Source organism: Ovis aries, chromosome 13, assembly GCF_016772045.2.
Source record: "Ovis aries strain OAR_USU_Benz2616 breed Rambouillet chromosome 13, ARS-UI_Ramb_v3.0, whole genome shotgun sequence".
Taxonomy (NCBI): domain Eukaryota; kingdom Metazoa; phylum Chordata; class Mammalia; order Artiodactyla; family Bovidae; genus Ovis; species Ovis aries.
Genome location: NC_056066.1, coordinates 5061573 through 5075446, shown reverse-complemented (window position 1 = coordinate 5075446; position 13874 = coordinate 5061573). Strand labels below are relative to the sequence as shown.

The window sequence follows — 13874 nt, the reverse complement described above, 5'->3', positions numbered from 1 at the left end:
AATGGGAAACCAAGACAGTCAGACAATCTGAAAACACAGTGTGTTAAACTAACACACAAAGGTGCTGTGGAGCATCTTTCCACCTATACAGAGACCTTTGCTGTGAGTGTCTGGACCTCTCTAAACTTGCATTTCCACATCTCTGAAATAGATCACAGTATCTACCTTGGAAGGCTGTTTAAACTCTTACATGTGGTCCTGAGTGTGAAGACCCTTGTACAATTCTTCGTGTAAAGGAGGTGGAAAGTTTAGTTTTCTCTCATCCTCCGATGTGGGTCTCCTTTCATGACATATCTGCTTATTGGGTTCCTGAGTTATTCTGACAACAGATCTCATACGAAATTCGTATTATGTGCCAAGTATTTTGTTAGGAGTTTTATTTAGCAAAGTGAATCAGCTATATGTATACACATTTCCCCTCTTTTTTGGATTTCCTTCCCATTTAGGTCACCACAGAGCACTGAGCTGAGTTCCCTGTGCTTTCCAGCAGGTTCTCATTAATTATTTACTGTATGCACAGTGTCAATAGAGCACGTGCGTCAGTCCAGTCTCCCATTCACCCCCTGCTCCTTTACCCCCATATGCCCTACCTTTGTTCTCTACGCCTGTATCTCTTTTTCTGCTTTACACATAGGTTCATCTGTACCATTTTTCTAGATTTCACGTATATGCATTAGTATATAATTTCACGTATATGTATATAGTATTTGCTTTTCTTTTTCTGACCTACTTCACTCTGTATGAGTTTCCAGGTCCATCCACACCTCTGCCAATGAAACTAATACAACATTGTTAAGCAACTGTACCCCAATAAAAGATTTTAAGAAGAGTCTTACTTAGTGGGAATAGTACTGAATTCTTGAATACCACCAGATGAAGTAGTTTGCATATCTTGACTGACTTAGTTCTCAGAACAATCTCCTGGATGAAGACTTCCACCGTCTGACAGGTGAGGAAACCAACCCAGGACCCTGTCTCCTGTTCAGTTCTTCTGTCTCCATCAATCTTCCGCCCTTTGCCAGTACCTTCTCAGTCTTGTGCCCTTTGGCTCAGACCAGAAACGCTGATATTTCTGCGTCCCCCAAGGATCTGCGGATGAAGCTGCTCACACTGGAGGTGACTGGACTTTGGTGCTCTGCTTGTCTCACACCGAACCTAACACCCCCTTGTGGCTTAGAGTATAAATGTTTCAGGTGTCTATTTGCAAAAGTTTGGGGGTGATGTTAGAATGATTTTTTCACAATAAAGTGTGTGGGGAAAAAACAGTTCTTGGAGAAACGTTTTCAGGTAACCAGAACATACAGCCTTGCAAACTGCCCTTAGGAAACGGACAGAGGCAAAGTACAAAGCTGACCTCCAGTGCTACGGTGTTGTGTAAATCAAGGCTGATTCTACTTGTTGAATGACTTCTTGTTGTCAACGTGTTCCATTGCATCATTTTCAAATGTAAAGAGCAAATGCAGGATTCTAGATTAGCAGTAAACATAAAATTACTTTAGAACCCACCCCCTCCCCCCATTTCCTCACCTGCTTTTTCTTTGTCAAGAGTCAGGAGTCTCCTAAGAAGATAAAATGTTCTGATATGCAGATTTTGGAACTAAAGTGTTCTGCCCAGCCTTGGTGGCGAGAGTGCTTTTCCAGCGTATTTTATTTGCAGTGCCTGTGAGTAGGAAATGTGCTCACAGCCTCATTATTGAAGAGAAGGCTGTGTTTTAAAATATGTGAATGATTAGCTCTATAAGGAAATTCTAATGGGAGGGAACAGCAGAATGAAGACTCTCAGAGAGATTAGAAACTGGGTGAGGATAACCCAGCTCATCTGGAAGAGGTAGGATTCAAATCTGAGCTTTGCTAACTTTACCCAGCTACTTTTTAATGCCATTTTAATGCAGAGTTGGTAGCTGAGATACTTAAAATGATCTTCTGTGCCTCTCTGTCTCTGGGACATCTCAAACTCAACACATCTAGCATTGAACATCTCATTTTTCCCCAAAGCTGCTCTTTGTTTGCAGCTTGCTCCAGCTTAGTGCAGGGCAACTCCATTCTTCAGGTTGTCCAGGCCAAAATTCTTGGAGGCACCCTTGATTACTGTTTTTCTCTCATGCTTCCTTCTAATCAGTCGGAGAATCAATCTTGTTTTATTGACATTCAAAATATAGTAAAAATCCAACGCATTTCTCTAAACCTTCACCATTACCACCATTATCTGAACTGCTGTTATCTCTTTGCTGCTGCTGCTGCTGCTAAGTCGCTTCAGTCGTGTCTGACTCTGTGCGACCCCATAGACAGCAGCCCACCAGGCTCCCCCGTCCCTGGGATTCTCCAGGCAAGAATACTGGAGTGGGTTGCCATTTCCTCCTCCAATGCACGAAAGTGAAAAGTGAAAGTGAAGTCGCTCAGTCGTGTCCGACTCTCAGCGACCCCATGGACTGCAACCCACCAGGCTCCTCCACCCATGGGATTTTCCAGGCAAGAGTACTGGAGTGGGGTGCCATTGCCTTCTCCGATCTCTTGTTTAAGTTGATGCAAAAGCCTGTTAACTGGCCTCACCCTAGTCTTGCCTCCATACAGCTAATTGAATCACTCCAAGAGCTCTCATTTCCTTCACAGTAAAAGCAGACCTATGAGATCTGGTGTCCTTTGCTATGCCAGTCCTCCCCTACCCCTGCTGATATCTCTTTATTCCTCTCTCCCCTTTGCAACCCTCCCCTGGCACATTGGCTGCCTCATTGCTCCTCAAACAGAAACTAGCCAAGTTCCTGCCATATAGGATCTTTTCACTGGCTGTTCCTTCTCCTTGGGACACTATTTTCCAAAATGTTTACCTGGCTCCCTCTCTTACTTTCTTGGAGTTTTTGCTGAAATATCACCTTTTATTTAAAAACTGCACCCCAACCCTGACAACAATTTCCCTTATCTTACTTTAAACATGTGTCACGCTTACCTTCTTCCAATATACAATGACATTGATTGTCGATTTATTTGTTTTCTTCTCCCTCGCTCCGTCCCTGTTAGTATGTAGTCCCCTGAGGGGAGAGGCCTTTGTTTTGGTTCCTGATATGTCCCGTGTGCCCAGGACAGACTGGCACACAGTGGCACTCAGTCAGTGCATGATAAGTGCATGGATGAATAAATGCATGAGGCTTAACTGTTTCAGTTTGAGCATCTGTCTTTTAATTAAAATGGCAGCTGTACACAAGGATATTTTGGAGTTGAATGACTAATGGAGTAACACATAGATTTTTTCTGAGTTTGATCGAATTCATTAGAGTGGGGCTTCCCTGGTGGTTCAGTGGCAAAGAATCTGCCTGCCAATTCAGGAGACATGGGTTTGATCCCTGGTCCGGGAAGATCCCACGTGGGCAGAGAAACTGAGCCTGTGCACCACAGGCTGCAACTGCTGAGCCCGTCTGCCACAAGTCCTGAAGGCCGCTTCTAGAGCCCATGCTCTTCAATAAGAAGCCTGCACACCACGGCTAGAGTAGCCCTCACTCTCTGCCATGGAGAAAAAAAATCCAGCAGAGCAACAAAAACCTGGTATAGCCTGAGAAAGAAAGGAAACATTATTACAGTGGAGACTGCACAAATCCCAACATACACACACACACACGTGACTTTGGTTCCTCTTATCAGGTTGTTTTCGCTGTCCTTTTACACAAGAATTTCTCTGCAAGGCACACACTTAATCACTGAGACATTGAAGAACTGCCTCCCTTGTCTATCAAGGACTTTGGCAAATTCTCTTTCATTTCAGTAGCAACTAAACAAGAGTTGAATAAAATGTCAAATATTTATGAACTTTCAAATGGAACACTTCAGGTAGTCTATTGGAAAATGAGTTAACTATTCGGTTATTTCTTTTTCTTTTTTCTATGTGAGCATTTTCCACCCTGTCAAAGGACACATTAGCCATCCTACCCCAAATGGGGACACTTCATGGGTTCATAGAGTGCTACAAAATCCATGTTCCCACAGGATTAAAATGTTCTTAGTCTGCTTACACTCTGCTTGCTCATAAGTTTAGTCCCAAGTTGCAAAGGAAGGAATTATTGCAAACATTTTCAAGTCTCATAAGAGAATATGTACTCACATATGTGTATATGTATTCATGGAAAAGAACTGGAGAGAACCATCTCTAAATACTACTCTGTTCTCTCCAAGGGGCAGGGCCCTGGGGAATTGATGTCCATTTCCTGTGCACACCTCTTCTGAGGTGTTCTAACATATATTTGAAATATATTTCAAAATATTTCTGGACTATTTTGTGTGTGGTTGAACAAAAGTTCCAAACCCCTTCCTCAAATTGTAAAATTAGGATCTGCATCCATACTCTAATATTTTTTCATCTTAAAGAAGGAAGTTACTACCTACCCAAATATTTTAAAAATATTCCTTCTTCATACTCATTCTCCTTCAGTTATATTTTTTTCAACCACTTTTATAGCTATGAAGTTTGGTCTTTATGCATTTTCAGAAGGCCATGTTTTACAAGAGACACTATTGTTCTTATATTCAGTCCTTGTTATATTATTTTATGTATATTATTATATATATTATATTATACTGTTCTTATGTTATGTTCTTATATTCAGTCCTGAATATTGATTGGATGGACTGATGCTGAAGCTGAAGCTCCTATACTTTGGCCACCTGATGCGAAGAACTGACTCATTGGAAAAGACCCTGATGCTGGAAAAGATTGAAGGCAGGAGGAGAAGGGGACGACAGAGGATGAGATGGTTGGATGGCATCACCGACTCGATGGACATGATTTTGAGCAAGCTCCAGGAATTGGTGATGGACAGGCAGGCTGGCGTGCTGCTGTCCATACAGTGGCGAAGAGTCGGACACGACTGAGTGACTGAACTGAACTGATTGTTCTTTTTGGTGGTTCAAGCTCTGATCTGATCTGATTATTGGAGGGTTATAAAGTCTTGGTATCCTCAACACTCTGTGACAAATTCCGAGTAGCCTATTGGTGAAGAACAGTGATGGCTATCCCCATGAAGATGAAATCTCCGTCTACTGCAAGTACGATATTGAATCTGGAGCTTAACATGTTCCTGGCTCTTCAGGCAATCAGTATTTGCCCACAAACAGCTTGTGGAAAATAAGTGATCATTGGCAGTTAGACGTCATGTCCCATAAATATTAAAAGTCCTGGGCTGCCGGCATGTGTCAAAGTAGAGCCTGGAACTTCCCAGTTGTTGGTGACATCTTCCAAACTGCCAACGGCAGGACTTTCAAACTAATCAAAGTTTAAGGCAAATAAAGTACTTTCCTTTTTGACATCACTTCTTTTTGTGGAGGCAGCATTTTGCAAATTCAAAGAGTCTTCCATATATATCCCATAGATCCCACAGACACACAGTGTCAGTAACCTTAGAAATCCTGCTGACCTTGCTATTTACTTGAGCAGAGAGGATCCCTCCGTCTGCCACCCCCAAAACTCTGAGAAAATAACCAATGGCTTCAGTAAGAAATGTTCATCACAGAAGGGGAAGAGAGGATTCAACTGTCACCATTAATAATCCAAGTTTTAAGAAGAAAGATGTAGACGTATTCTGAAATGGCTGTGACTGTCCTTGCAAATCAAAACCGGTCCAGGTTTTTGTGTTTTGCTGAAAGCAGAACACAAAACTGTGAGGACCCATTATGTTGAGCTATATTTAGAAGCAATCAGCTTAAAAAGAGAAGTGTATTCCTCCTCTGTGACCTGGAGTTCTTCCCATCTGAAAACAGGTGCAGGGATGGCGCTGTCTACGTGCGATGCATAAACATAATATATTTCTTGAGGGCATTTTTTTCCCTCTCAGATACTTGTTTTTATTCAAGATTGTTCCATTGTCAATTAAATGCTAACTTCACTTGCATTCTTTGCTGCAAGGAAGTGCTTATTCATTAATTGGAAAGAAAAAGAAAAATCTGCAGCTGCCCAAGTGGTTAACTAAACACTTTCTCTTTTCAACATCATCTGTCAAAAGTAATGTCTGACATTATGAGAGGAAAAAGATAAATACACCAGGACATTTGAGAAAAATCAATTCATTTTAGCATTACATTATTTTTGTGAGGAAAAAAAGTGAATGAACTCTTTGTATTATGTGTGCAAATCATAACCACACATATTAAAATATAGAAGGCTTGTTTATCTCAGTTTCTGAGCTCTGCCTTACCCAAAATTTCATTTCTTTTAAAAGATGTGTGATGACCTTTGGGTTTCTAGAAAACTCTTCAGTTGAATGTGTCACTGCCCTTAATAGGCTGCTGATGTTTGCCTCAAGGTTATGACTACTTCCCTAAATTACTATTTGTGTTTTAGCAAGACCATAGTTTATTCATTAAAAAGATATACCTTCAGATTCTTGATCAACAACTTCCTTCTTTTTTTGTAACTTATCTAAGGAGCAAAGAACAGTTTTGAAATTTATTAAAACATAGATTTAAGTATATATTAGAGCTATGGCTACTTAACATAGATTACGTTCATTTATTAAGTATATTGATTGCATTAATTATGCTGATTGTGTACAGAACTCTACCACAAAATAAAATAAAACCTTGTAAAAGTCATTCATTTATAATTAACTGGTCAGCAGGCTGTTCAGTGCCAGGAGGTTATTTCACCTCTAAAACCCCTGATAATTCTGTCTTCTTTCCCAACTGTTTCGGTGGCAGAGAATTATTCCTTACAGTTCCACTTGACTTTCCTCTTCTTTGTCCTCAGGACATGGGATTGATCTGTCACATCTGCAGGACAGCACTAATAAAATTGTCCCTAGAGCAGAAAGTGATTTGTTTTTGTGGATTTTTTTTTTTCTTTCACTTTTTGGCTGTCCCGCATGACTTGCAGGATCTTAGCTTCCCAACATGGGACCAGGGCTCAAGCCCATGCCCCGTGCAGCGGGAGCATGAAGTCTCAACCACTGAACTGCCAGAGAGGCCCCAGAAATTGACTGGTTTTTTTATTTACCTTCTTCCATGGGGTGCTGCAGTCCATGGGTCGAAAAATGCTGGACATGACTTACTGACTGAACAATAATTAAAACAAAATGGTTCTTGAAAATCTTCCCTTTTCATAGAATGCTGTATCCCAATATTGCCATGTTTACAAATTCTTCTTGTCCTCCAGTTTTAGCTCAAAGCCACTTTCTCCCAGCAGCTGCTCTCAGCCATCCATTCCTGACCTCACACTGAAATGACCTCCCTCACCTTCACTGTTATAATACAAAACTTTAAACATGTTTTTTGCATGCCTCTAATTTTCTCCTGTAATTTTGGGCTCTATTTCATTATGCTGTGTTTACAATGTGTTGCATGCTTTTGGAAAGCAGAGCACAGGATTCATTCTTTTTGTACTCGTCATTCCATTCAGCAAAGCTCATTGTGTAAAGGGAGCCCCCCAGTCATGTGGTGATGAAGAATGAACATATTTATACCACTCATGACATTTTTATTTTACAAATACCAACACATTAGGGGGAAGGGCAAGTTAGACGTCAAGCTTTTCAATGAAAATGATAATATTTAACAAAGCCTCTATATTCTGTATTTTTCAGGTTGAGATACAAAAGTTATGGTGACATACAGAAAGGAAGTTCAGATTACACAGAGGGAAAAAAGAAAACTCCTCAGTGCTGCAAATATGTCATGTTTGTTTCTTTGTTTTTTAATTTTTTACATCCATCAGTTCAGTCAGTGAGTTCAGTCACTCAGTTGTGTCTGAATCTTTGCAACCCCGTGGACTGCAGCACGCCAGGCCTCCTTGTCCATCACCAACTCCAGGGGCTTGCTCAAACTCATGTCCATTGAGTCAGTGGTGCCATCCAACCATCTCATTCTCTGTCGTCCCCTTCTCCTCCTGCCTTCAATCTTTTCCAGCATCAGGGTCTTTTCCAGTGAGTCAGTTCTTTTTATCAGGTGGCCAAAGTATAGGAGCTTCAGCTTCAGCATCAGTCCTTCCAATGAATATTCAGGACTGATTTCCTTTAGAATTGACTGGTTTGATCTCCTTGCAGTCCAAGGGACCTTCAAGAATCTTCTCCAACACCACAGCTCAAAAGCATCAGTTCTTCAGTGCTCAGCCTTCTTTATGGTTTTACTTTCACATCCATACATGACTACATACTACATCCATAGTAACAGGAAAAGGACTAGAACCAAGAGTCCTTTAGAGATAGAGTCACTTCCCAGTAAATATGAAAATGTGCTCTCAACTTCTTTGGAACCATTTCTAATGAATAATGAATGCCCTTGAAAGAATATGCTGCACTTTGTTTTAAGCACAGCTAAAATATAAATTAAAACTAATGCATTATATATTCTATACCTCTGTGGGTTTTTTTTTCTTTTTTTTCCCCTTCTGTCCTGAGGAGAAAGGGAGATGTGGAATGTTGGGAATTATTTATAAAATTAGCACACATTCCTCCCATTAACATGGAAAATATCTGACCCACAGTTGCCCCAGTCTGTTCACTGCTATGGCTATACTATGGATAAAAGTACCTATGCTTCCACAGCCTTCTGGGCTTACCACAAAACTCTGGGTAAGCAAAGCTGTATGGTTTTCAAAACTGTCATCTTTAGTAGATTTACAGACATAAAGAGATTGTCATTAAATTTTGTCAGTGACCCTGAGCTTGGAATCATTTCAAACTTGCACTTTCAACCAGGAGTGGGCAAAAGTCTCAGGAGCAATTAGGAGCAAATAACAAAATTAGGTTCCATACACAGGGTAAAAGGTGAGTAGAAGAGAATTGAAGTACTGATTCGGTAATGTTAGGTAATTTAGATCCCCCTAAATAATTATTTCTTCTTTGCTGGCAGTCCTGCAATTACTCAGCAGGGTCAGCTGCTGGCAATATTAACATAATCAGCCTTGGGGAGTGTAAAAATCACCGCAGGATCTTGTTAGAATGCAGATTCTGAGGCGGCACTTCTGGGCTGCAGTCTGAGGTTCCACATTTCTCTTTTTTCTCTTTGCTTTTCAAATTTCTCTCTTTCTTTTTAATTAAATAACAATTAATTAATTAAAATGCAACACGACTATATTTTAACACACAACCAAAATTAAATTGATGGCAATAAAATATGGTATTTCATTTGCATCGCATGACAAATGGTTAACATCCTTAATCATACATGCATTCTTAGAAACCAGTAACAAAAACACTGATATACCAAGTCAAATGAAAAAAAAGAGAGAGAAGAAAAAGTAATAGCGCAAGTGACTAGCAAGGATTAAGCATATATGAAGATGAACAATAACAGAAGAAAAAGAATTTATTTATAATACCATATTACCAAAGATCAAATATCTAACATTCGCACAGTTTTAGGAAACAGACTCACATAAACACTAGGGAACAAGATTGATGAGGTCCTATCTGTATAGTAGGGGAAATCTAGTTTGGATTCAAACTATACATTTTAGATATCTTGAATATCTTTAGTCCTATAAGTTCCAATTTGTTGGAGTTATTTTGACAAATTATTTGGATAAATTTACAGTTTATGTATTGATAATGTTCACTGCCTATCTTCCCTTTTTTAAATTGAAGAATAGTTGAGTTACAATATTATATTAGTTTCAGATATACAATGTAGTAATTTCATATTTTTATAGACTATACTGCATACACAGCAATTATAAAATATTGACTATTTTCCTTGTGCTGTACATTACATCCTGTAACTTAGTTATCTTATACCTGGTAGTTTGTATCTCTTGAACCCCTTCACCTATCTGCCCTTCATCCAACCTCTGTCCCATCTTGTAATCACTAGTTTTTCTGAGATTCCACATTTTAACTGGCTCCCAAGTAATGCTAATGCTACTGGTTCTTAAAGCACTCTAATCAGAATAACAAAGGTCTACATTTTCACTATCTATACAGCATTTGATGGCTACATGTGGATACTGAACCCTGAATTGAGATGTCCTATTTCATTCGACACTTCTCCAGTAGCATATTGGGCACCTACTGAGCTGGGGAGTTCATCTTTCACTGTCCTATCTTCTTGCCTTTTCACACTGTTCATGGGGTTCTCAAGGCAAGAAGACTGAACTGGTTTGCCATTCCCTTCTCCATTGAACCACGTTTTCTCAGAATTCTCCATCATGACCCATCCGTCTTGGGTGGTCCCACAGATCTGTCTTGGGTGGCAAGGATCCCTTAAAAGAAATAGAGCAGCCCTCATAGTCAACAAAAGAGTCTGAAATGCAGTACTTGGGTACAATCTCAAAAATGACAGAATGATCTCTGTTCATTTCAAAGGCAAACCATTCAATATCACAGTTATCCAAGTCTATGCCCCAACCATAATTTTGGCAATTATCAATAATGCTGCCATGAACATTCTTATACAAGTACTTTCAGGAATATGTTTTTCAGTTCTTTTAAGTATTTACCTAGGAATGGAATTGTTGAGTCATATAACATCTGTTTCAATTTTTGAAGAATTCAATTTTTTTCCAAAGTAGTTGAACCATTTTCACTTTCCTTCTAGCAATTCATGAGCTTTATAATTTCTATATATCCTTGCTAACACTTGAACCAGTATCAGAACGTTATTATTAACTAAAATCTATACTTTATTTGTATTTCTTTGAGTTTTGCCTAATGTCATTTTGTTGTTGTTGTTCCATGATCCCATTCAGGATACCACATTATCTTTGGTTGCCATATCTCCTCAGGCTCTTCTTGATTTTGACAGTTTCTCAAAGTTTCTTTGTTTTTGAGGATCTTGGCAGTTTGAAAAGTATTGGTCAGTGATATTGTAAAAAAGCCCTTCTATTGGGGTTCGTCTAATAATATTCTGATGATTAGGCTGGAATTATGGGTTTGGGGGAGAGAGTTTGCAGAGGAAGATCATCACATCGTATTAAGGGTGCATACTATCAAAATTATTTATTCCTGTTGATGTTGACTTTGGTCAGTTAGCTGAAGCAGTTTTTCACAGTAAAGCTTTTCCTTCAAAAACATTATGTTGGTAAGGATTTGTGGATACTTGTTCATACTTTGGATTATAATCAAAAAAAAAAAATAATCCAATGTCATTTTATTTCATACTGCTCAAATTATTCCAGATTGACCATTGAGAACACTTTGAATTTGACATACTCCAATCATTGGAAGAAACGTTATGACCAACCTAGAGAGCATATTCAAAAGCAGAGACATTACTTTGCTGACTAAGGTCCGTCTAGTCAAGGCTATGGTTTTCCCTGTGGTCACGTATGGATGTGAGAGTTGGACTGTGAAGAAGGCTGAGCACCAAAGAATTGATGCTTTTGAACTGTGGTGTTGGAGAAGACTCTTGAGAGTCCCTTGGACTGCAAGGAGATCCAACCAGTCCATTCTGAAGGAGATCAGCCCTGGGATTCCTTTGGAAGGAATGATGCTAAAGCTGAAGCTCCAGTACTTTGGCCACCTCATGTGAAGAGTTGACTCATTGGAAAAGACTCTGATGCTGGGAGGGATTGGGGGCAGGAGGAGACGGGGACGACAGAGGATGAGATGGCTGGATGGCACCACTGACTTGATGGACATGAGTCTGAGTCAACTCCAGGGGATGGTGATGGACAGGGAGGCCTGGTGTGCTGCGATTCATGGGGTCGCAGAGAGTCGGGCACGCCTGAGCGACTGAGCTGAGCTGAACCGTTGTGAGGTTTGCTTTTGTTTCGCATGCAGGTATGCCAAGTCTCTTCCGTTGTGACCGACTCTTGTGACCCCATGGACTGTGGCCCGCCAGGCTCCTCTGTCCATGGGCTTCTCCAGTCAAGAATACTGGAGTGGGTCCCCATGCCCTCCTTCAGGGGATCTTTACGGCCCGGGGATTGAGCCCACATCTCTTAGATCTCCGGCATTGCCAGGTGGGTGTTTTACCACTAGCGCCATCTGGGAAGCCCCGTTGTTGTTTCAGCACTTTATCTTGTGTTGCTGCAGGGTGTCTAGGTTCATCTTGTATATTTCCTTTGTTAGTTGTGGGATCAGCCACTTCTCCTAGGATCCTTGGATCCTTTTATTGGATAATGCTATCCCAAAACAGGATTTGGGCATTAGATTGTTTATTTGAGATCTGTTTTGTTTCTTAATGTAAGCTTTTTTTTTTTGCTGTGAACATCCCTCTTGAAACTGCATTGTCTGCAACCCATAAAGTTTGGTATGTTGTGTATCCATTTTTGTTTGTCTCTAGATATTTTTTATTTCTCTTTTGATTTATGCTATTGGTTGTTCAGTAACATATTTTTTACTCTTCACCTATTTGTGAGTTTTCCAGTTTTATTTTTGCAATTTATTCCTAGCTTCCTACTATTGTGATCATGAAAGATACTTGATAAGGTTTCAGTCTTCTTAAGTTTGTTGAGAATTGTTTTATGATGCAACATATGATCTATCCTTGAGATTGTTCTATGTGAGCTTGAGAAGAATGTGTATTGGATGCGTGTTGATTTTGGATGGAATATTCTGTAAATATTTGTTAAGTCTATATGACCTAACATGAAGTTTAAGTTGAGTGATTCTATATTGATTTTCTGTCTGGATGATCTATCCATTTGATGAAAGGGGGAGATTGAAGTCCTTGACTATTATTGTGTTACTGTCTATGTTTCCCTGTAGGTCTGTTAATATTTGCTTTATATATTTAGATGCTCCTATGTTGGGTGCATGAATATTTACAAAATTATATTCTTTTGTTGCATTAACACCTTTAAGACTATTCATTTTATTCCAAGTGTGATGGGAAGCTGATAGTAGATTGTATTTTCCAAAGCTGGGAACAACCATATCACCTGTGCTTTTCCAGAAGGTGAACCTCTCATGCCCCCATTAAAAGGTGAAGTCAAGTTTCCCATTGCTTGATTCTGGACTGGTTTTGACTACTTCAGTGAACAGAGGATGGAGAAAGTGATGCAGTATGATTTCTGTGGTTGAGTAATAAGGCCAATATAAATTCTGCCTTGCTGATGGGAGTGCTTGTGCGAGTATCATGGAGGCCACTGGACTAAGGAAGCCACACTATATGGAGAGACCATGAGCCAGTGCTTTGGTCAGCAATCCTAGTCTTCATGCCATGTGCTCAAGTGAGTGAATGAGTCTTCTGATCATTCCAGCCACCAGACCTTGAATCACTCCAACCTTTGAGGTTTCCAGTTGAGGCTCAAAACATCACGAAACAGACAGTTTACCCTCTCTGTGTCTTGTGTGAATTTCTGACACACAGAGAATTTGAGCATACTAAAATGATTGCTTTAAACCACTAGGTTTGGGGATAACTTGTTATGTAGCAATAGCAACTAGAACAGGGCTGTTGGGGGTCTTTTGACTTGGAAAGTGATATGATTATATTTGTATTTTAAGAGGACCACTCTGACTGTGGAGATCAGACTATAGCAAAGCAAAAGTGGAAATGGGGAGACAAGGCAGGAAGCTATTGTTTTTGCACAGGACAGAGATGATTGTAGTTTGCGTAGTGTGACATTGGTACAAGAGAGAAGACATAAAAATGAAGCCAAAAGACTTGCAGGTGAATCAGTAGGGGGCACAAGAGCAAGAGAGGATTTAGGATGGCAAGGGTTTCTGGACTGAGCAACTGAGTGGTAGTAGAGGTGAAGAGAATGAAGGGAGGAGCAGATTTAGAACATATTAAATTTGTGATACCTTTGAGACATTCCAGTGAAGATGGCAGTTTTAAGAGATAGTTACATGTGCCTGCAGTTTAGGGTAAAAATGGAACTGAAAAAAATAAAATTGAAATATGAAAACATGAATGATACTTAAAACCATATACGTGGATGTCATAATTTAAGGAATAACTTCCAGTTAGAAAAAAATGTCCTTATACTGAGCCCTCAGATACTCCAGCATGAA

The 13874-nt window shown here is 39.9% G+C and overlaps 1 long non-coding RNA gene across 1 annotated transcript in view; it reads left to right on the top strand.

Moving 5' to 3' along the window:
- The window catches only part of LOC121816291 (uncharacterized), a 167971-nt gene that overhangs the window by 141037 nt on the left and 13060 nt on the right, over nt 1-13874 (top strand). Inside the window, exons 4-6 of the long non-coding RNA XR_006055804.2 lie at nt 753-949; nt 4593-7652; nt 11694-11875. This is a non-coding gene — a long non-coding RNA (uncharacterized LOC121816291). The remainder of the gene's footprint in view (nt 1-752; nt 950-4592; nt 7653-11693; nt 11876-13874) is intronic.